This window comes from Microcebus murinus, chromosome 5, assembly GCF_040939455.1.
Source record: "Microcebus murinus isolate Inina chromosome 5, M.murinus_Inina_mat1.0, whole genome shotgun sequence".
Classification (NCBI taxonomy): domain Eukaryota; kingdom Metazoa; phylum Chordata; class Mammalia; order Primates; family Cheirogaleidae; genus Microcebus; species Microcebus murinus.
In genome coordinates, this window is record NC_134108.1 from 112,463,198 (window position 1) to 112,486,568 (window position 23,371).

Here is a 23,371-nt window from a genome sequence, read left to right on the forward strand (position 1 = left end):
GGAGGATGGCTTGAGCCCAGGAGTTTGAGGTTGCTGTGAGCGAGGCTGACGCCATGGCACTCACTCTAGCCTGGGCAACAAAGCGAGACTCTGTCTCAAAAAATAAATAAATAAATAAAAAAGCTGGTCTCAAAAGGCTACATACTATATAATTCCTTTTATGTGACATTTCTGAAAAGATGAAACTGTGGCAAGAGACTGGATCAGAACAGCAAGGGAAGCGTGGGGGCGGGAGGGGGCACAGGGGACTTCCGGCCGGGCGGGAACTCTCTGCGTCAGCTGTGCCGATCACATGACAGAGTGCGGTGGTGATTGCATGACTCTCTCCATGTGTCAAATTCATAGACCCTGGACACTGAAAAAGTCAGTTTTACTACATGGTAATTTTTCAGATAAAAATATTTTTATTTTAAATTTTAATTAAAAAGAAACTTTCCAGCCCCTCAAACAGCACATAGGAGTTCCTGAAAGGAGGCACGAGGGACCGGCTGCCGTGGAACCTCAGCCCGCTGTCCGCACCCGGCCCACTCCAGGCCTGGGGGCTTCCTGGGCCGTCTGTGGCCCTCACGCTCAGGCTGTCCGGCGGGCGGGGGGTCCACACATCCCTCCTCTAACTCTGCGGCTGGCCAGGAGCCCAGCCTGCTTTGCTCACGCTGCGCCCTTGGTCCCCAGGACACAGGTACGAGGTGGGTGGTCATTGACAGAGGGAAAGAATGTTCTAGCACCAGGCCTGCTCCATCTCGGCGAACTTCACAGCCCGTCCTGTGTTTGCCTCCTCTCCTGCTGCCCAGAGGACACGCCACAGCTGAAGGAGTCACGGCCCTCCGACGGCCCAGGCCGGGTCACAAGCTACCCTCTCTGGTGAAGCAGGGTCAGCAGCTGTCCTGTGGTTTGAAGAATTCTGATGAGTTTATTGTGGCTGTCATTTTAATTTCTGAAGTACGTTTTTAGTATACAAATAATAACATTTGTTCAGTGTTTAAAAAAGCCTCAAACAATTAAAAAAAAAAAAAAGTCAAGCCTGTCCTGCTTCCCAGAAGCCACAATTGTTCCTAGTCTCTTCTCTGTCTATCTAGAAGCTTTCTGTGTAGGGAGGTGTGCACGTCTACACAGGCAGCAAGTGCGGCTGCTCCACAGCTCCTGGGTACAAGTGATGTCTTTATCTCTTTGTGGATTCACTCACATACAATCCCGTCACTGACTGGAACCCCAGACTGGAACCCCAGTGCCGGACACTTTTCAGGCTCCCTCCCTCGGGCCATACGAGACGCCTGGGCAGCCCCGAGGAAGCCAGAGTCTGCTCCTCTGGCCACATGGCCAGCACTGCCCTTGCCCAGGCCTGAGGGCCCGTTAGACGTCAGGCTGCTCTGGGCAGTTCCTGGTCTTCCAAGCATGGTCTCAGTGAAGGAGAGGAAACAAACAAATGAACAAATAAATCTTGAACATAATTTGACATTTAGGAAGAAGAAAGGGAAGAGGAAGAGAGGAAGGAGAAGATGGAGAAGACAGAAGAGCATAAAAGTAGTCATGGTCCTAGGAGCACATTTATTTATTTATTTATTTATTTATTTGAGAGACAGGTCTTGCTCTGTCACCCAGGCTGTAGTACAGTGGCATGATCATAGCTCACTGCAACCTTGAACTCCCAGCCTCAAGAGATCCTCCTACCTCAACCTCCCAAATAGCTAGGACTATAGGCACATGCCACCATGAGCAGCTAGTTGTTGTTTTTTTTAATTTTTTGTAGAGATGGGGTCTTACTATCTTGCCCAGGCTGCTCTTGACTGGCCTTAAGTGATACTCTCACCTTGGCTTCCCAAAGTGCTGGGATTACAGGAGTGAGCCACCGCGCCCAGCCTAGCACATCCTCAAAGCGGTTTTTGGTTTCATATACTTGTTGCTTTAATCGCACTGGCGAGGAGGGGACCCGTTATCTGTAGTGCTAGTCTGCAGTCTGGATCTGGCTGTGGCTGGGGCTGGGGCGCTTGCAGAGGCCCCGACAGTGCCAGACGCCAGCCAGCTCACACACACCAGCCTGGAGGCTGCTGGGGACAGGCCCAGGCTCCGCGTCCTTGCCCAGAAGCTGCACCCTCTCTTTGCGCCAAAAGTCCGCCCAGGGGTTGGCTCCTGCCCACACCCCCCCTCAGACTGGCCAGCACCTTCCAGAAACAAGGCCTACTTAGGGTGGGTTTCCTTTCAAGCCCCACCCAGAGTTATTCTTCCTGTTTCTTCTAAAACACACAAAAATGCCAAGTCCCTCAGGGGTCAGGGAACCCAGGGCTTCAAGGAAACAAAGTCCTGGCTTCCCAGAAAAGGCAGAGGAGAAGAACACCTTCATTCCTTTTCAATTCTCGATGGACTTTTACTACATTAAATTCATAGTAAATTGCCCTGCTATATGACATATTCTTTTAAATGTGATTGTTACTTGCAATGCGATGCCTATTAGAGAAGTTGTAGGGAGATCAATTAATAAATCATTTATGGGATGTTTCCTGAATGAAGCAGCCCACTGTGGGCACAGGGTAGGGGATTTGGAGACAGGAGCAAAGACTGTACTCTCAGGGATCATTTCTATAGTTTCTTACTCACAAGTTGCTCTGAATATGTAATGTTCAAAAGAATAATAATAAATAACAATAATAAGAAAAAGGAAAGAAAGAAAGAGGTGGACAGGATCCTGCTGAGAGATTTAGACAACAAAATACATAGACTATCTGAGAAACTCTACGAGGAGAACTCAGGCCAAGGGAGACTTATTGAGCATCTACCAACCAAAGCCAGTGCTTACCAAGCTCGCTGGGTGCTGGGCACTGTGCTGGCCTGGGGGTGCTGCGACCAGCCAGACCGTCATGCTCCACCCTGTGCTCAGCAGGACACACATGGAACATGCAGGACGGAGGTGGTGACCCTCACAAAGGTGCGTAGGTGCCGCAGGAATGTGCGGCCAGAGGACTAACACAGGACGGGATATCAGGGAAGGCCTCCCTTAGAAACCATCATTTACACTGAGACCTGAAAATGCCACACCTAAACACAAAGACGGGGGCGGGGGTGGGGGGGCTGGGGAGCTGCAAGAGAGCTGGACAAGTTCCAGGAACCGAGAGAAATCTGGGATAGAGAAATGCAGGCACAGAGGGTGGGAGGGTTTAGAAGAGGCCAGTAAGGGCAGCTAGACCAAGAAAGTCCATACCTATAATGGACTGAAGTGTGTCCCCCCAAATTCTTATGTTGAAACCCTAACCCCTAATATGACTATCTTTGGAGGTAGGGATTTTAGGAGGTAATTAAGGTTAAATGAGATTCTAAGGATGGCGCCCTAATTCAGTGGGACTGGTGTCCTTACAAAGGAGTGGGAGACGAGGGCACTCTCCCTCAGTGCACACGGAGAAGCCACGCGAGCACACAGCAAAACAGCGGCCACCTACCAGCCAAGAAAAGATGCCTCCAAATGAACCCTACCTGCTGGCACCTTGATCTGGGCTTCCCAGCCTTTAGAACTCTGAGAAATAAACGTCTGTTATTTAAGCCACCCAGCCCAGGGCACTTCGCTATGGCAGCCCACACAGACTGAGATACCACATTAAGGATTTTGGGCGCTTTTCTAAACACTGGAGTTTCCAGCTGGGATAGGCGTGCTCACACTTAGCGCTTACAAAGGCGAAGGCGGTCTGGCCGTGGCCTGGAGAGGGTGTGAGCAGGGCAGGCCTAGGAGCAGGGGGCGGCGCCAGGCTGGAGGGGATGGGCGGGGCCTGGAGAGGGTGTGAGCAGGGCAGGCCTAGGAGCAGGGGGCGGCGCCAGGCTGGAGGGGATGGGCGGGGCCTGGAGAGGGTGTGAGCAGGGCAGGCCTAGGAGCAGGGGGCGGCACCAGGCTGGAGGGGTGGGCGGGGCCTGGAGAGGGTGTGAGCAGGGCAGGCCTAGGAGCAGGGGGCGGCGCCAGGCTGGAGGGGTGGGCGGGGCCTGGAGAGGGTGTGAGCAGGGCAGGCCTAGGAGCAGGGGGCGGCGCCAGGCTGGAGGGGATGGGCGGGGCCTGGAGAGGGTGTGAGCAGGGCAGGCCTAGGAGCAGGGGGCGGCGCCAGGCTGGAGGGGATGGGCGGGGCCTGGAGAGGGTGTGAGCAGGGCAGGCCTAGGAGCAGGGGGCGGCGCCAGGCTGGAGGGGATGGGCGGAGCCTGGAGAGGGTGTGAGCAGGGCAGGCCTAGGAGCAGGGGGCGGCGCCAGGCTGGAGGGGATGGGCGGGGCCTGGAGAGGGTGTGAGCAGGGCAGGCCTAGGAGCAGGGGGCGGCGCCAGGCTGGAGGGGATGGGCGGGGCCTGGAGAGGGTGTGAGCAGGGCAGGCCTAGGAGCAGGGGGCGGCGCCAGGCTGGAGGGGATGGGCGGGGCCTGGAGAGGGTGTGAGCAGGGCAGGCCTAGGAGCAGGGGGCGGCGCCAGGCTGGAGGGGATGGGCGGAGCCTGGAGAGGGTGTGAGCAGGGCAGGCCTAGGAGCAGGGGGCGGCGCCAGGCTGGAGGGGATGGGCGGGGCCTGGAGAGGGTGTGAGCAGGGCAGGCCTAGGAGCAGGGGGCGGCGCCAGGCTGGAGGGGATGGGCGGGGCCTGGAGAGGGTGTGAGCAGGGCAGGCCTAGGAGCAGGGGGCGGCGCCAGGCTGGAGGGGATGGGCGGGGCCTGGAGAGGGTGTGAGCAGGGCAGGCCTAGGAGCAGGGGGCGGCGCCAGGCTGGAGGGGATGGGCGGGGCCTGGAGAGGGTGTGAGCAGGGCAGGCCTAGGAGCAGGGGGCGGCGCCAGGCTGGAGGGGATGGGCGGGGCCTGGAGAGGGTGTGAGCAGGGCAGGCCTAGGAGCAGGGGGCGGCGCCAGGCTGGAGGGGATGGGCGGGGCCTGGAGAGGGTGTGAGCAGGGCAGGCCTAGGAGCAGGGGGCGGCGCCAGGCTGGAGGGGATGGGCGGAGCCTGGAGAGGGTGTGAGCAGGACAGGCCTAGGAGCAGGGGGCGGCGCCAGGCTGGAGGGGTGGGCGGGGCCTGGAGAGGGTGTGAGCAGGGCAGGCCTAGGAGCAGGGGGCGGCGCCAGGCTGGAGGGGATGGGCGGGGCCTGGAGAGGGTGTGAGCAGGGCAGGCCTAGGAGCAGGGGGCGGCGCCAGGCTGGAGGGGATGGGCGGGGCCTGGAGAGGGTGCGAGGAGACTGCTGAGACTGGAGAGCCTCCACAGGGAGAATGAAAGGCCTGGGGGTTAATGGGCTGGGAGGAGAGGGGGCAGGGCACGCCAAAGGCCTCTAGGGCACAGTGGAAAGAGCACTGGGCTGGGAGCCTAAAGATCCAGGTTTTAATCCCACAGCTGCCACCAATTAATCACCCAATGGCTTTGGCAAAGTCACTTACCACCCTTGTTCGGTCATCTTTACAGGAAGAGATGGGCCTGGCGATCTCTGCGCCCACCTGACTCCACTAGCTCAGCACCTGGGACGGCCGTATGCCTGCGGGTGTGGGGAGCCCCGCTTACCGGCCTGTCCCCGCACAGCACTGAGAGCCCCTCGAGGGCAGGACCCCTCGGCTTGGGCTCCAGTACCTGGAACCTCGTGAGGCACGTGGCAACTGGTTACCTGTGTGTGCGAAACCATTTGAAGTGCTGAGAAGAGGCTCAGGGCCGAGGGGGGCACCTCGGCGCAAGGAGCTGCGCTGCCTGTGCAGCCTCCAGAGCAGCAAGGAGCCAGTCACAGACCTCGCATCAGGTCAAGCGGCTACACAGACATGAAACCCGGGGTGACGGCCTTCCCACAGCGAGGGTCAGCGGTGACTCCCAGGGTGCGGGGGGAGCGTGAGGGAGAGCCACTTTTAGGTAGAAGGAATAACACGCACACGTGAAGGTCCAGAGCGGGCAGGGCGGGGAGAACGCCGGAAGGAAACCCGCCAGAATGCAACACTGACCATATTTGGGTTACAGACTTAGGAGTACTTTTAATTTTCTTTTTTATACAATTTGCATTTTACACACTTTCCACAACAAACGTATATTATTTTAATCATGTGGGCATTGTTAGTGTAAACAAAATACTGCAGGGGTGGAAGGTGGGTGTCCTAGAGGAGGGCCATTCCAGGGGGACGGCGACACCCGCGTGGGGCGGCCGGAGACGCGCTGGCCGAGCAAGGCAGCAAGGGCGACTCACAGATGAGCCGGCTGCACAGGCCCACCAAGGTCTGTGAGGGTAATGCCAGGAGTCAGAAGTGACCTGGGGCATCACCCTGAGCTACTGCCACAGCGATGAAGCAGGGAGGTGTTCGCCAGCAGAGAGCAGAATGAGGAGAAACAGAAGGAAAGGCCCAGGAGGCCCCTGCAGGGCCGGTGCAGGGCAGTGGGGCCTGGTGGACGGGAGTCCTCCCTGTTACTCTCCAGTCGTCCATGGCTTAGACAGTCCTGTGCTTTCTGCCGCACAGAGGAAGTGGAACTGTTGTTTCCAAAGGCCCTTCCTGATCTGCAATCTCTGAGAAGGGAACTGAAGAGATGAAGTCAAAGATTGGCTGGGGGCCGGGCGCTGTGGCTCACGCCTGTAATCCTAGCTCTTGGGAGGCCGAGGCGGGTGGATTGCTCAAGGTCAGGAGTTCAAAACCAGCCTGAGCAAGAGCGAGACCCCGTCTCTACTATAAATAGAAAGAAATTAATTGGCCAACTGATATATATATAAAAAAATTAGCCGGGCATGGTGGTGCATGCCTGTAGTCCCAGCTACTCGGGAGGCTGAGGCAGAAGGATCACTCAAGCCCAGGAGTTTGAGGTTGCTGTGAGCTAGGCTGACGCCACGGCACTCACTCTAGCCTGGACAACAAAGCGAGACTCTGTCTCAAAAAAAAAAAAAAAAAAAGATTGGCTGGGGATGGCAGCAGCGAGGGTGGACGGCAGGGACGGGGAGGATTTGGAAAATTCAGGCCTAACTCAAGTTCTGGGACCTGCTCCTACCCACTTGGGACCCTGATAGGCACCCACCACCCACGCTGGGCTGTGATGTGCTGCGGGGGAGGAGGAATGGGCCCCCTCCGCCCTCGGAGCTGGGCCTTCAGGGAGCTGCCTCGCCCCTCCTGCGCAGGGCCCCCCACCGGGGCTGATGGCTCCACCTGAGCATCCCCGCTTACCTCACCCTCCTTGCCTGGTGCTATCTGCTCATCACAGGGACAGATTGATGAGGAGCACCTTCATCCTGGCCTTCTACCCATCCTGGAAGCTGAATTTAGCTTGAGGATCCTAGTCCTCGCCCTTGCCTGCTCCCATGAAAAAGAGATGCCAGATCATCTTAAATCTTCATATTGAATCCTGACGAGTGGTGACGGAGCCCCGCACACAGCCCTGCGGCTGGCCCTGCACTGCCACGAGGGTGCAGAAGGCAGGCACCGAACAAACGGCCCCGCACCCTGGGCTTTAATTTGCTGTTTGGAGGCAGCAAGTTCTTAATAAAAGCTGCATCAACCCAGAACACCTCAGTCACATGGGGCAGACCATTCACCCCTCAGTTTCTTCCACTGCGAAACGGTGATGACAGCTAGTTTAGGATCAAATGATACTGCGTATGTGAAAAATAGATGATAGAATTAAAAGGATTCCCTCCTTCCACAGGTATGTGTTATAGGCCTGTTACCATGCAAATGCTCAGGAGGTAAAGATGAAGTAGACAGAAGTAACGGGCCAGACCCTGTCCTCAGGAGGCTCCTAGAGCTGCTGTTACTGCTGACAGGGGGACTGTCACAAGAAGCAGGTGGAGAGCGCTGACAGGGCGGAGGTCCCGTTCTCCAGAGGCGAGGCCCCTCTCCACACCCCCTTCTGCCCACGGGACTGTCCAGGGTGGGGCCACGTGCCTCCCTTTGAATCTGGGTGGGGCTGTGTCTGCTCTGACTGGTGGGCAAAGAGGAAGTGAAGCAGATGGTTAAAAGGCGAGACCATAAAAAGAATGCAGGTCCTGCCTGGCCCCCTCTCAGCAACCCGGTCCCGGAGCAAGAGAAACTCAAACTCGACGGAGAAGACCTGCGGCCTGAGCCAAGCGGGCAGCTAGCCGTGTGAAGAGTTGCAGGCGACCCAGCCCTAGCCCCAGATGTCATGAGGCAGAGCCGAGCCATCCCCACTGTGCCAGTCCAAACTCCCGACCCACGGAATCCACGAACATAACAAAGGGTTGTCTCATGCCAAAATCGTGGGGTGATTTCTGAGGCAGTATTTGATAGCCAAAACACAGGCTATGTTAGGACAAGCCAGAATGAGCAGTGTGTGAACAGGAGCGGAGAGTACCCTAGCTGAGTCAAGAGTTAGTCAGAATGGACTGGCATTAAGTGCGGACAGCATTGCTAGACCTCACCATATGGTTTCTTATGCCATCCTGCTGGGAAATTGTTCCTTCGAAGGCCACCAACAATCCCCAAACTGACAAAAAAAAAAAAAAAAAAAAAACCCTCGACCTTTTCTCCGAACTCATTACCCTTCAATTTGTTCTACCTGCTTCTGGTCATAATGCAAGGCCAATAACTGCGCTAACGTGCTTTTCTGCTCACCTCTGCTTTGTTCATCGGCTCCCCAACCTTCCCACTAGGGTGTAGCCACGTTAGTTTCCTGAGGGCTGCTGGCTTCTGCCTACCCAGGGCTTTCCAAGAGCTCATTCCTTCTTGTTGAATCAGTTACGTGTCCCAAGGCCCCCACTCCAATAGCTATGTGACTAGTTCTAGTTTTTCATGTGAACTCCTGTCCTGGATCTTCAATTTCCCACTCCTCATGTGCCAATTCCTTATTTCTTTGCTACCTCAAATTCAACACAACCAACATGGATCCCCTGTCACGGATGCTGTTTGGGCCCAGCTCCTTTCTACCAGCTGGACCGCTCATCTTCCACCTGCTGAGAATGTTTTTTCATGTGGTTATATGAATTTAGGGGGCACAAGTACAATTTTGGTGCATGGATATATTGGGTAGTGGTGAAGTCTGGGCTTTTAGTGTAACCATCACCCAAATAACATACATTGTACACATTGAGCTATTTCTCATCTCTCAACCCCCTTCCACTCTCCGACCCTTGCTAGTCTCCAATGTCCATTACTCCATTCTCTACGTTCACGTGTACACATTATTTAGTTCCCACTTATAAGTAAGAACATGAGGTATTTGACTTTCTGTTTCTGAGTTATTGCACGTAAGATAATCACCTCCATCCATGTTGATGTAAAAGACATGATTTCATTCTTTTTTATGGCTGAATAGTATTCCTCTGTGTGTATACACAGAGGAATTTTTCTTCATCGAATCATCTATTGATAGATACTTAGGCTGATTCCATATCTTTGCTATTTTGAATAGTGCTACGATAAACATATGAGTGCAGTTATCTTTTCGATATAATGATTTCTTGTCCTTTGGGTTTAACACCCAGCAGTAGGATTGCTGGATGGAATCCAGGGTACTGAACAAACAGTCCCCGCACCCTGAGCTTTAATTTGCTGTTTGGAGGCAGCAAGTTCTTAATAAAAGCTGCATCAACCCAGAAGACCTCAGTCACATGGGGCAGACCATTCACCCCTGAGTTCTATTTTTAGTTCTTTCAGAAATCTCCATACTGTGGAAATATCATCTGGTAACCACACACAGCTGTGCCCTTTCTGGTGAATGGCTCTGGGCCAAACAGGAGCCAAGACATCTTCCCTTACACACACTTTGGACAGACCTCAGCCAATGGCTGCCTGGCGTAGGGCTCCCCAACAGCAGCCTCCTTGCGTCCAGGCACAGCTGGCTGTGGTGCAAGCTCTGTGCAGCCCTGAGCTTCTCCATGGGCTCAGACTGATGCTCAGCCCACATCCTTGCTTAGCTTCTTTCCTTTTCCTATCCTGTTTCCCTCAGTCTCTTTCTCCTGAGAGCCACCCACAATATATGACAATTATGAGCAACTATATTGCAATAAATTGGAAAACCTAGAAGAAATGGATAAATTTCTAAACACAGACACCTATCAAGATTGGACCAGGAAGAAATCCAAAACCTAAAAAAACTAATAACAAGTAACAAGATAGAAGCAGTAATAATAAGTCTCCCATCAAAGCCAATCCCAGGACCCAATGCCTTCACTGCTGAATTCTACCAAACATTCAAAGAAGAACTAATATCAATTCTACTTAAATTATTCCAAAAAAATCAAGGAGGAAGGGATACTCTGAAACTCTATGAGGCCTGTATCACCCTGATACCAAAACCAGACAAATACGCAAGAAAAAAAGAAAACTATAGGCCAATATCCAAATTCAAAAACACTTAAAAAAGATTATTCATCATGATCAAGTGGGATTCATCCCAGGGATGGAAGGATGATTCAACACACGCAAGTCAATCAATGTGATACATCCCATCAACAGAAAGAAGGACAAAAACCATAGGATCATTTCCACTGATGCTGAAAAAGCATTCGATGAAATTCAACATCCCTTCATGATAAAAACTGTCAAAAAACTGTGTATAGAAGGAACTTACCTCCACACTATAAAAGCCATATATGACAGACCCACAGCTAGTATCATGCTGAATCGGGAAAAACTGAAAGCCTTTCTTCTAAGATTGCCACTTTTAAGATTGCCACTTTCACCATTGATAGGCATCATAGTACTAGAAGTTCTAGCCAGACAAGAGAAAGAATAAAAGGCATCCAAATTGGAAAAGAATAAGTCAAATCATCCTTGTTTGCAGACAATATGATCTTATAGCTGGAGAAACCTAAAGACTCCACCCAAAAACTGTTAGAACTGATAAGCAAATTCAGTAAAGTTGCAATACACAAAATGAACATACAAAAATCAGTAGCATTTCTATATGCCAACAGAGAACAATCTGAAAAAGAAATCAAGAAAGTAATCCCATTTACAATAGCTACAATTAAAATAAAATACATGGCCGGGCATGGTGGCTCACGCCTGTAATCCTAGCACTCTGGGAGGCCAAGGCAGGTGGATTGCTCGAGGTCAGGAGTTCGAAACCAACCTGAGCGAGACCCTGTCTCTACCATAAATAGAAAGAAATTAATTGGCCAACTAATATATATAGAAAAAATTAGCCGGGCATGGTGGCGCATGCCTGTAGTCCCAGCTACTCGGGAGGCTGAGGCAGGAGGATTGCTTGAGCCCAGGAGTTTGAGGTTGCTGTGAGCTAGGCTGACGCCACGGCACTCACTCTAGCCTGGGCAACAAAGCAAGACTCTGTCTCAAAAAAAAAAAAAAAAAAAAAGAAAGAAAGAAAGAAAGAAAGAGAGAAAAGAAAAGAAAAAATTAGCTGGGCATGGTGGCACACGCCTGTAGGCCCAGGATTTTGAGGTTGCTGTGAGCTAGGCTGACACCATGGCACTCTAGCCCGGGCACAGAGTGAGACTCTGTCTCAAAAAATAAATAAATAAAATAAAATACATAGTAATAAACTTAACCAAAGAAGTAAAATATCTCTATAATGAAAACTATAAAACATTGATGAAGTTGAAGAGGACACAAACAAAATTAGAAGACATTCCATGCTCATGGATTGGAAGAATCAATATTGTTAAAATGTCCATACTACCCAAAGCAATCTATAGATTCCATGCGATCCCTATCAAAACACAGATGACATTTTTCACAAAAATAGAAAAATAATCCTAAAATTTACATGGAGCCATGAAAGACCCAGAATAGCCACAGCCATCCTTAGCAAAATAGAACAAAACTGGATGCATCACATTACCTGACTTCTAGAACTCTAATAACCGAAAGCATGGTATTGGCATAAACAAAGACACATACCGTATTTCCCCGAAAATAAGACCTACACATAAAATAAGCCCTAGCATCTCTGGGAGGCAGAGGCAGGCGGATTGCTCGAGGTCAGGAGTTCGAAACCAGCCAGAGCAAGAGCGAGACCCCGTCTCTACTAAAAATAGAAAGAAATTAATTGGCCAACTAAAAATATATAGAAAGAATGAGCCAGGCATGGTGGCACATGCCTGTAGTCCCAGCTACCTGGGAGGCTGAGGCAGAAGGATTGCTTGAGCCCAGGAGTTTGAGGTTGCTGTGAGCTAGGCTGACACCACGGCACTCTAGCCCGGGCAACAGAGCGAGACTCTGTCTCAAAAAAATAAAGAAAGAAAGAAAGAAAACGTGAGGGAAACACTTCAGGACACTGGTCTGGGCAAGGACTTCTTAAGTAACACCCCCAAAGCACAGGCACTCAAAGAAAACTTGGACAAGCGGGATCACAGCAATCAGAAGTCCCCAACCCAAGCTCTGCTTCTAGGTAGCTGGACCTAGAACACCTGGCAAGCCCGCATGCTCCATTAACCCTGCTGCCGTGGGTCCTGTCTCTCCCCGTCGCAGACAGACCAGCCGTCCCTTCCAGTACATCTCCTTGCAAATGCCTCTCTCACATTTGTTTCTTCCTCCTCATTCCTGTTGCCCCGACATAATCACCTCACACCTGGCTTGTGAAATTAGTCTCCTTTCCAACCTCCCTGCTGCTTCCTGTTTTCCCTCCCTCCTCCAATATGTCTAGCACATAAGTGTCAGATTAAAAGTTATCACATGCCTCTAAAATTTATCACATGTAGCTCCCCTACTAAAAAGTTCAATGCCTCCTGTGTCTAATGGCATGAGATAAAGATTCTTTTGTCTGCTTCCTGGACCCTCACAGAGATCCGGCTTCCACCTTGTTTGTTTCACCTCTTTTGTCAGTATTTCTGATTTTCTATTCCAGTCAGCTCCTTCAGAGTTCCACAAACTACGCCCATTCCCATCACAGGCTCAGCAGTGTTCCCTGTCCTCCGAGTTCTGGCTCCTGTCAGGTCTCCTGCGCTGCCCGGGCCTCCGCTTCCCCTGCTCAGCCTCGGCAGCGCACCAGCCTCTCTCTAAACTAGCCCCCCTGCAGCCAGGGACGGCTGAGTGACTCTGCTTCAGCCTGTTTCAAATGGGCTCCCTCCGTCCATGGAATTAAGAAGAGAGAGTGTGTATTTCTTTGTCCTTCTCTTTCTACCCGCTGGAACGTGGAGCTTCAGCAGTCAGCCCCGACCACAAGGAAAGCCACGCATGGAGGCCGGCGGGCAGTAGCTGGAGCTGCCAGTCCAGCCCTGACCTGCCGCCTCCAGCCAGGCTCTGCTCTGCCAGAGAGAAGTGGACTCATGCCTGGGAAGCCGCTATTCTGTTTGTTTTTTGTCACTCACAGCTCAGCTGAACCCGACTAGCGCAGCCCTTCCTGCCTCTGCTCACACTGCGCGAAGGAGAGGAAGGGGTGGATCCAGGTGGCTGGCAAACGGCTAACAACTGCCCCACCGGCGGGGGAGGAGTCCTGATCCACCCATTTCCAGTTTCTGTGGTGCGAATACTCCCGTCAGGGTGCTGGTGCTCAGAAAATAATACCCCAAGAAAGTGTGGTGCTTTGGCAGGCCGAGGGCTTTGAACTGGAGAGCACCGGAAGGGCCTCAGAAACACAGTCTCCCTCAGACCTTCTCCTGTTCCCCTTTGTCCTCCAAGGCCAGCCATAAAAGCTAGACTCCCCTTCCTCAAAGCCAGCTATAAAACCTAGAAATATTACACTAACTTTCCTCTGCCTTTCTGGTAGGAGCTGGATGTAAAAACATTCTCCAAGCTACCTTTTCTGATAGTAGGCCATAAAACCCTCATTCCAGAGGGCCCTGCCTGTCCCCATGAGGAAGGATTACTGCGCAGAGAGGCCAGGAGGAATCTGAACAGACAGACCTTTCTGGGTTCCCCCTCAGTCTGTTCCCATCAGACTATTCCCTTCTTGTTCAGTCACATTCTACACAGCTGTCCATTCTTCATGAACCTAAGCAAAGAAAATAGATAGTTTTCCCTGAGTCTTGGGTCTTCACTTCTGCAAGTTCCCATGTCAGGTAAAAAAAAAATTTTTTTTTTGAGACAGAGTCTCACTTTGTTGCCCAGGCTAGAGAGAGTGCCGTGGGGTCAGCCTAGCTCACACCAACCTCAAACTCCTGGGCTCAAGCAATCCTCTTGCCTCAGCCTCCCAAGTAGCTGGGACTACAGGCATGCGCCACCATGCCCGGCTCATTTTTTCTATATATATTAGTTGGCCAATTAATTTCTTTCTATTTATAGTAGAGACGGGTCTCGCTCTTGCTCAGGCTGGTTTCGAACTCCTGACCTCAAGCATTCCGCCCGCCTAGGCCTCCCAGAGAGTTATGATTACAGGCGTGAGCCACCGCAGCCAGCCTAAAACTTTAATTAAATAAATCTGTTATGCCTTTCTCTTGTCAACCTATTTCTTGTTATAGCAGTGTCAGCCATAACCCTTATGATGGGTGAAGAAAGAGATCACATCTTTCTGTCTCTACAAAGACCAACTCGAAGCTACCAATGTTACATCGGTCGGCTCACACAGTCCCCGGAAATGCACGAGTCTGCTCTCATGAGCTGGTGAGCTGGCTCCAGCACTCTGCTGGGTGAATGGAAAGGGCTGGAATAGGACTCACATTTTATGGACAGTGCTATGTGCCAGGCACTATAACAGGCATTTTGCATACAGTATCTTCTTTAGTCCATATGTTTAACACCGAGGGGTAAGGCTGGACTTCCCCCAACATTCATCCTTTTGGGGAAAAATTACAGTACAACTGGATTTATTTTTATGTATCTTTTTCACAACTTCAGAAGATATGTTGGTCACCCTATTATGGATAATTAGTAGAAGTAGGAAATGGAGGTCAGGAAGAGAAAACGGGGACATTGCGGATGTTTCTGGGGTCTGATCATCTTGCCTGCGTTCGCTCCTCCTCCAGTCCCAGCCGTCGGAGTCTGTGGGAATTACGCGTATGCAGGCCTAACGAGCCACCTTTAAGGCGTCCTTTCCCTCTGGTGTCCACCTAGCTAGGCTAATCAGACTCTCCCTTCTGGGGCTTTGGATGACGAACACAAATAGGATGGAAAAACTAGTTTTTACTTAATCATTTCAGCAGATAGCCAGGGAAGACTGTTGATTCCTGCCATCTCACCATCCTGGCTGCCCTGTCTGGGCCCTGTGCTTCCTGAGCCTGGTTCCCTAGCTCCCGCGTGACACTGAGCGACCCGATACCCTCCCAATACTCAACTTTTCTGTTTAAGTTAGCCACAATTCCTTTCTGTGGCTCGAAGCCAAAGAAATCCAAATGCCAAGCAAGAAAATAGAAGCTTCAGTAAAACTGAAGGCAGCTGAGGCAAAGTGCACAGAGCTTTAGAAGAACATTTTTTTTTTCAAGACACAGTCTCGCTTTGTTGCCCAGGCTAGAGTGAGTGCCGTGGCGTCAGCCTAGCTCACAGCAACCTCAAACTCCTGGGCTCAAGCAATCCTCCTGCCTCAGCCTCCCGAGTAGCTGGGACTACAGGCATGCGCCACCATGCTCGGCTAAATTTTTCTATATATATTAGTTGGCCAATTAATGTCTTTCTATTTTTATAGTAGAGACGGGGTCTCGCTCTTGCTCAGGCTGGATTTAAACTCCTGACCTCAAGCAATCGTCCCGCCTCGGCCTCCCAGAGTGCTAGGATTACAGGCGTGAGCCACCATGCCCGGCCTAGAAGAACATTTTAAAATCACTACTGGCAGGGGAGTGGTTACAATTATGTAATGAGAACGAGGCAAGACTAGTCAGAGTGCAGGGTTGGATTTTTGTATTTTCTGCAGGAATTTTGGGCAGAGCAGATGTTATATAACCCTGAGTTGTAAGGTAATTGAGATATGTCATTGGGTGCTCATCACAGGGTTATTAAATAAAGGCAACTCAAACCATTTTGCATCTACAGTATCCAAGTTACTCTGTTTCTAGAATCACTGTGAAACATGTGGAAGTTTTTTGTTTTATTTTAAGCCAAGAAGGTACCTCATTCAAGATTTTTTTTTTTTTAAATATGTTGATCATTTGGGTGGAGGACTGGAGAGAAAAACACAGACTACTAAGAATTCTTACTATTTTATTTTCTAGAAAATTAAATGAGTTTACATTATAAACTATAAGCCATGGAGCACCTGGCAAGTTTCTATAAGGAAGCTAGGAGTTATACCCAGGTTCCTGCAACGACATTCCTTCTAGTTCTGTGCCTCAACCAAAACTGTCCCCGTCACCCCTGCAGTGACCTCGCCTTGCTGTGAATCCCTAGAATGCCTGCTACCATGTCAGCATTCTGTTCATTTGACACTGGTCATGCTGATCTGCTGGGTCTTCGCAAGAGGAAAAGTGCTTGTTAAGCTTTAATGTAACAAACAAATATTAGTTAATTATGTTATTAGATAGATAGATGTATTTTTGAGGCTAGGAGTTCGAGATCAGCCTGGGCAACAAGGCAAGACCCCATTTCGAAAAAAATTAGCTGGGCACGGTGGCACATGCCTGTAGTCCCAGCTACACAGGAGGATCTCTAGTCTCTAAAAAGATAAATATAGCTATAGATACAGTTATGGTTATATATAGTTATATAGTTATGTGCTGATCTCTGAATTTCCCTAATTTTCCTTAGCTAGGTGTCGCGCCCGCCTCGCCAGCAAGGAAGACGCGGCAACTGGAGTTCTTCTGACAGTGCTTTAATGGGGTTCCCTTTAGACTTACATGATGCGGAAGACCCTGAGCACAAGCTCTCACACACTTATATACTCTAAGGAAGGAGGGAAGTGATGGGGATAGGTTAAAAGCGCGCGAGGGTTATTACTGATAGGCCAAGCTAAGATCCTTCATATGCATACTTATAGAACGGGCCAGGACTTACTCTGCGCATGCGCTGAACTTGTTTACTACAGGCGGGCCACCGGAAATCGGCGCCATCTTGTAATGGCGTTGTCACCGCGCCCCACAGCTAGGTTATAAACTTCTTCTCCTTCTTCTTCTTCTTCTTTTTTTTTTTTTGTGAGACAGAGTCTCGCTCTGTTGCTCAGGCTAGAGTGAGTGCCATGGCATCAGCCTAGCTCACAGCAACCTCAAACTCCTGGGCTCAAGCAATCCTTCTGCCTCAGCCTCCCGAGTAGCTGGGACTACAGGCATGTGCCACCATGCCCGGTGGTTTTTTCTATATATATTAGTTGGCCAATTAATTTCTTTCTATTTTTAGTAGAGACGGGGTTTCACTCTTGCTCAGGCTGGTTTCCAACTCCTGACCTTGAGCAATCTGCCCGCCTCCCAGACTGCTAGGATTACAGGCGTGAGCCACCACACCCGGCCAGTTACAAACTTCTTAAGGCCATCTTTCTCCCTTCTACCACTCTTAGTTCGAACATATTTGAGAGTCAATATACTGAAGTTTTGGCCGGGCGCGGTGGCTCATGCCTGTAATCCTAGCACTCAGGGAGGCTGAGGCGGGTGGATCATTTAAGTTCAGGAGTTTGAGACCAGCCTGAGCAAGAATGAGACCTCGTCTCTACTAACAATAGAAAGAAATTAATTGGCCAACTAAAAATATATAGAAAAAATTAGCCGGGCATGTCCGGCTACTCGGGAGGCTGAGGCAGCAGGATCGCTTGAGCCCAGGAGTTTGAGGTTGCTGTGAGCTAGGCTGACGCCACGGCACTCACTCTAGCCTGGGCAACAAAGCCAGACTTTGTCTCAAAAAAAAAGAAAAGAGAAATGTGACTAATGCAATTGGGGAACTGAATTTTAAATTTTAATTAATTAAAGCTGAGCCACATGCAGTAGCTATGTATTAGTACAGAGTTAAATTAAGGGAATCTTAGTCTCTTCATTCATTCATTCATCAAACGAAAATCCACTGAGCACCTAATATATGTCATGCACAGAGCTAGGCACTCACAGTGGAATCAAGGATTAGTCTCTCATCTGAAAGAGCTCAAATTTTGTTTGGGGAAACAAATGATCTTTGGGATGACCTTAAAACCTTAAAGTATCTTCTGGTTATACCACCTCCTTTTAAGGAAAGTAGTTGGTGGAGAGTCCGTAGACATGGGTCACCTTGGAGATGACTTTCTTGCCTTGACCTCACCTGCTAAATTAGGGCCTTTGCCTGCAGGTCCCAAAGCAAAGGGCCAACAGCATGGCCAGAGGTGAGACTGTCACAACAGGGCTGCCCAACAAGGTCCTCTGTGCGGGGCCCTGTGGACACAACACCTTCAGAGTTTGGATGTGAGACACAGCTAGGACACAAACGTCAGAGCAGCGTAAAACTGCAAAGACACAGAGAGCTGGAGCAGTGAGCTGAGTAATAACATTAATAATGAGGATTGCTGAGAGGCAGGAAAGCGTGGAGGCTGACAGCTTTGTCTCTGTAGCCAAACTTCCCGGATGCCAAACCCAGCTCTGCCATTCCCCTGCTTCATAGAGCCTCTGGACTGTCTCTCAGCCTGTAAAATGGGCATTATCATAGCCCTCCTCTCAGAGGAGTGTCATGAAAATTAATGAATTCAACCAGGTGTAGCAGTGCATGCTATAGTCCCAGCTACTTGGTAGGTTAAGGCAGGGGTATCATTCCTGGGTTAAGCCCAGGAATTCAAGGCTCGCCTCAGCAACGTAGCAAAATTCTGTGAAAGAAAGAAAGAAAGAAAGAAAGAAAGAAAGAAAGAAGAAGGAAGGAAGGAAGGAAGGAAGGAAGGAAGGAAGGAAGGAAGGAAGAAAGAAAGAAAGAAAGAAAGAAAGAAAGAAAGAAAGAAAGAAAGAAAGAAAGAAAGAAAGAAAGAAAGAGAAATAAAACATGGAATTGAACCTAGGTGTGGACTGGCTCCAGTGTCCACACTTTGACCAATAGGCTGTGATGCTGGGCTTTGGAATGAGCCACACCTGGATTCAAACCTAATTCCCATTACTTCTTGGTTGTACAATCTTGAGAAAGTGAACTGCCTCATTGATCCTCATTTTTCTCATCTGTCAAATGGGAATATAAGTAATAATAACAGGCCGGGCGTGGTGGCTCACGCCTGTAATCCTAGCACTCTGGGAGGCCGAGGCAAGCAGATTGCTTGAGGTCAGGAGTTCGAAACCAGCCTGAGCAAGAGTGAGACCCTGTCTCTACTATAAATAGAAAGAAATTAATTGGCCAACTAATATATATAGAAAAAATTAGCCGGGCATGGTGGCGCGTGCCTGTAGTCCCAGCTACTCAGGAAGCTGAGGCAGCAGGATTGCTTGAGTCCAGGAGATTGAGGTTGCTGTGAGCTAGGCTGACACCATGGCACTCACTCTAACCTGGGCAACAAAGCGAGACTCTGTCTCAAAAATAATAATAATAATAACAATAACAATAACAGTAGTCATAACAGGGTTATGAAGGCTTCATGAATTAATTAAAATATAGCACTTAAAACAGTGCCTGTGAAGCACTGCATGTGCGCAGAAGTGTGGGCAAGTGCTACTTCACATGGAACCACAGGGCCTGGGCACAGCCAGGCGGCAGCAGAGATGAGGAGCCACAGGGTGGCTGGGGCAGGGAAGAAGGCTGTGCTCTTGGGGCTGTTGCTGTGGCAGCTGCTGTGGCGCCCCGAGGACAAGCCAGGTTTCAGGGTGCAGGTTGCTGGCCGCTGAGATGGCTGCATTCCAGCCCACCTCTGTTCCCTCAGTGGGAACCTGTTCCCGACAAAGAAAACATTTTGTCTTGGCAGATTTGAAGCAAGAATTTACAAAAAGGACATTTTGATGCAGCTTCCTTAAAACCATTCTGTCAGAGTATGAAATGATAATAAATCACTTTGGAAAACAGCATGGCAATTTCTTATCAAGTTAAATATATACCCGGTTATACTACTCTTAGATAGTTACTCAAGAGAAATAAGAATACATGTCTACAAAAAGAATTGTCTACAAATGCTCATAGCAGCTTTATTCATCATAGCCCTAAACAAGAAAAAACCCACAAATGTCCATCAATGGTGAATTAATAAGCCAACTGTCATATTTATACAATGGAATATTATTCAGAAATCAAAAGAAAAGAACTATTGATTCATGCAATAACATGGATGAATCCCAAAAATATACTGAGCAAAAGAATCCACAGCTGGATGTGGTGGCTCACGCCTATAATCCTAGCACTCTGGGAGGCCAAGGCAGGAGAATCACTTGAGCTCAAGAGTTTGAGTCCAAGCCGGGCGCGGTGGCTCACGCCTGTAATCCTAGCTCTCTGGGAGGCTGAGGCGGGTGGATTGCTCGAGGTCGGGAGTTCGAAACCAGCCTGAGCAAGAGCGAGACCCCGTCTCTACTATAAATAGAAAGAAACTAATTGGCCAACTAATATATATAAAAAAAAAATTAGCCGGGCATGGTGGCGAATGCCTGTAGTCCCAGCTACTTGGGAGGCTGAGGCAGTAGGATCGCTTGAGCCCAGGAGTTTGAGGTTGCTGTGAGCTAGGCTGACGCCATGGCACTCACTCTAGCCTAGGCAACAAAGCGAGACTCTGTCTCAAAAAAAAAAAAAAAAAAAAAAAAAGAGTTTGAGTCCAGCCTGAGCAAGAGCAAGACCCCCATCTCTACTAAAAAATAGAAAAATCAGCCAGGCGTGGTAGTGCATGCCTGTAGTCCCAGCTACTCGGGAGGCTGAGGCAGGAGGATTGCTTAAGCCCAGAACTTTGAGGTTGCTGTGAGCTAGGCTCATGCCACGGCACTCTAGCAAGAACAACAGAGCAAGATGCTGTCTCAAAAAAAACAAAAAAAAAAAAACTCCAGACACAAAAGAATATCTACTACAATTTTAGTTACACAAAATTCTAAAACAGGCAAAACTACAGGGACAGAAATCAGATCAGTGGTTGCTAGGAGCTAGGAAAAGGGGGATGGAGAACTTTTTGAGGTGATGGAAATATTGTATATTGTGATAATAGCGGCGTTTACACAACTATTTGCATTTATCAAAACTCATTGAACTGCACTCCTAAAAAGGATGGATTTTGCCAGGCGAGGTGGCTCACGCCTGTAATCCTAGCACTCTGGGAGGCCAAGGCAGGCAGATTGCTCAAAGTCAGGAGTTCAAAACCAGCCTGAGCAAGAGTGAGACCCCGTCTCTACTAAAAAAAATAGAAACAAATAAATTGGCCAACTAAAAATATATAGAAAAAATTAGCCAGGCATGGTGGCGCATGCCTGTAGTCCCAGCTACTCTGGAGGCTGAGGCAGAAGGATCGCTTGAGCCCAGGAGTTTGAGATTGCTGTGAGCTAGCCTGACGCCACAGCACTCTAACCCAGGCAAGAGAGTGAGACTGTCTTAAAAAAAAAAAAAAAAAAAGATGGATTTTACTGTATGTAAATTATACTTCAATTTACCTAATCTTTTTTTGTGTGGACTAGAGATTTGACATGAGACCCAACTTTTAAAAACAAAATGTAATATAACCATATATTATCAAATTCTACGTGAAAGAGTGGGAGTCAGAGATAGGATAAGCTCATACCACAGGCATGGGTTGAGAATACCTGGTTTATACATTTCTTACTGATTTTGTTTTTAATGTCAACAATTTAATAATATTTTTAAAGCATTGTCAAGCCACTCCTAGCATTACGATGGCTACATCACAATACCATGTACACCTCCAGGTAGTCAGAAAGACAAATAGACAAATGACTACAATGCAGTGTGTTTGGTGCTTCTACGTACAAAGCAGAGGAGCTAATTCTGCATGAGACAGTGAGAGTGGGGTGTCCCAGAAAGATGGGGAGGAAAAGAAGAGGAAACACCATGGGTATAGGATCCAACAGGTAAGAGTTTGGCGTGGGGGGGAAGCACACAATTAGAGGTGCACAAATCAGGAAAGCAATGTGGGCGTTGAAAAATAGCCTGCAAGGTGCCTGGATTCAGGTTGTGGGGCCAATTTGGGCCCCAGGAGAGAGTTTGGAGCCACTGAAGTCACTAAAGCAGGCACTGACTTTTAACAAGAGTCCAGGTTGGGAGGGAGGGCACAGAAGGTGAACTGGAAGGACAAGAGATAGGAAGGTTCTTTGTAGCCCATGATGGTCATCATTCACACTAAATAAAACGCACCGTTCTGGTAGTGAACTGTCCTGAATACCAAAAGTGTTAGGTAAGTTGGTCCCAACTGGGATACAGCAGCCTTAAGGGGAGCTCAGCTGCCCAGTAATTTGGGTCCCCCAGATTTCTTCCTGAACTGGGGAATTCTATTAAACAGCTCTCAAGAAACTCCTTAATTCATGATCCGGGGGTTAGCATCACTCGGTCCATTTCAGAGACGCAGCAGTTACAAAGCAAACCCAAATGGTCGCGGCCCACCAGGGAGGAGCTCAAGGGACAGTGTCATCTCAGCCCCCTTGTGAGCAGTCCCCCTTCTGTGTGGGTGGGATTCCCAACCTGGGGAAACAAATGACCAATTGTCTGGGAAGGGAAAGTGTCACAAAAGAGCCAAGACCCAGGAGCCAAGATGAAGGTGGCCTGAGGCCAGACACTGGGGAATGGATGAGGCAGTGGAGAGGAAACATGAGGGAAAGCAGGGCCTCCTGTCTGCCCAGCCCAGCTTCCTCTTTCATGAGCTCATGGTCAAATCCAGGCCAGGCTGAGGGTTCTCGCGATTGAGTGAGCTTGTTTTTTCCCTAACTTGGATCTGACTCACACATGGCATCTACCTTCCCAGAAAGCTCCCGCAGGGCTCAGCCGTTGGCAACCCACCAAACCCCAGTCTTGACACGCGATCCTCACCCGGCAGGGCCGCAGAGGCCAGGCAGCCAGCCCAGCCCCCACCGCCGCCCCCAGAGGCCTCTGGAAAGGACACTTGGTACTGCCCAGCCTTAGGAGAAAGGGCCTATGGCAGCTGCTTTGGCGGGAGGAGGGGAGGCACGTCTGGCTTTTGAGCTCTCGTGGGAGCCACTGCTGATTCATGGGGTTTCCGAGGAGGGAGAAACATTAGAGAGCCTTTCATCTGAGCCCTGTGCTTTATGGCTCAACTCACTCAGTGAATACAGGGTTCCTGAAAAGGCCAGGCAAAAAGGAAAATACTTTATTTGTTGCACCATTCGTCCCCATGGTTATGTTTTGACTTAAATCTCAATCACATTCTCCAACAGCTGACATCGGAGCAATCTACAGAGAGACGGAGGCTGCTTCCTGCCTCCCACGGGAACGGCTGTCGCAGGATGACAGCCTGGGCCCATCTCTCTAGCCTTCTCAGGCAGCCTGCATGGATGGAGAGGCACAGTTCCAGGCACTGACAGTAGAGCAGTGAACAGGATGGATGAAGCCCTGTCTCATGGAGTTATGATCTGGTGGGAAGGAAACTGAGGCCAGAGGGAGGAGCCAGTGTGGGAAGCAGTGCTGGCAGAACAGGAGGGCTGGGCCGGTCCACTCTCAGCCGCCGCTGGTGCATCTGGGCTGAGCAGGGCTGGGCTGGAGCGACCCCCATGCCAGGATAGGGTCACTGTGTCACTTTTGTGGCCTTGCCTTGGGACTCTGGGCACTCTCGCCATGGTTTTACGT

At 49.9% G+C, this 23,371-nt stretch overlaps 1 long non-coding RNA gene across 1 annotated transcript; it reads right to left on the reverse strand.

The window, feature by feature from the left end:
- Positions 1–381: 381 nt before the first annotated feature.
- LOC142870906 (uncharacterized) lies at positions 382–13,846 on the reverse strand. The gene is made up of 2 exons (XR_012919230.1): positions 13,174–13,846; positions 382–884 (listed from the first exon to the last, which is right to left on the reverse strand). It is a non-coding gene; the product is annotated as an uncharacterized LOC142870906 (long non-coding RNA).
- Positions 13,847–23,371: the final 9,525 nt, after the last annotated feature.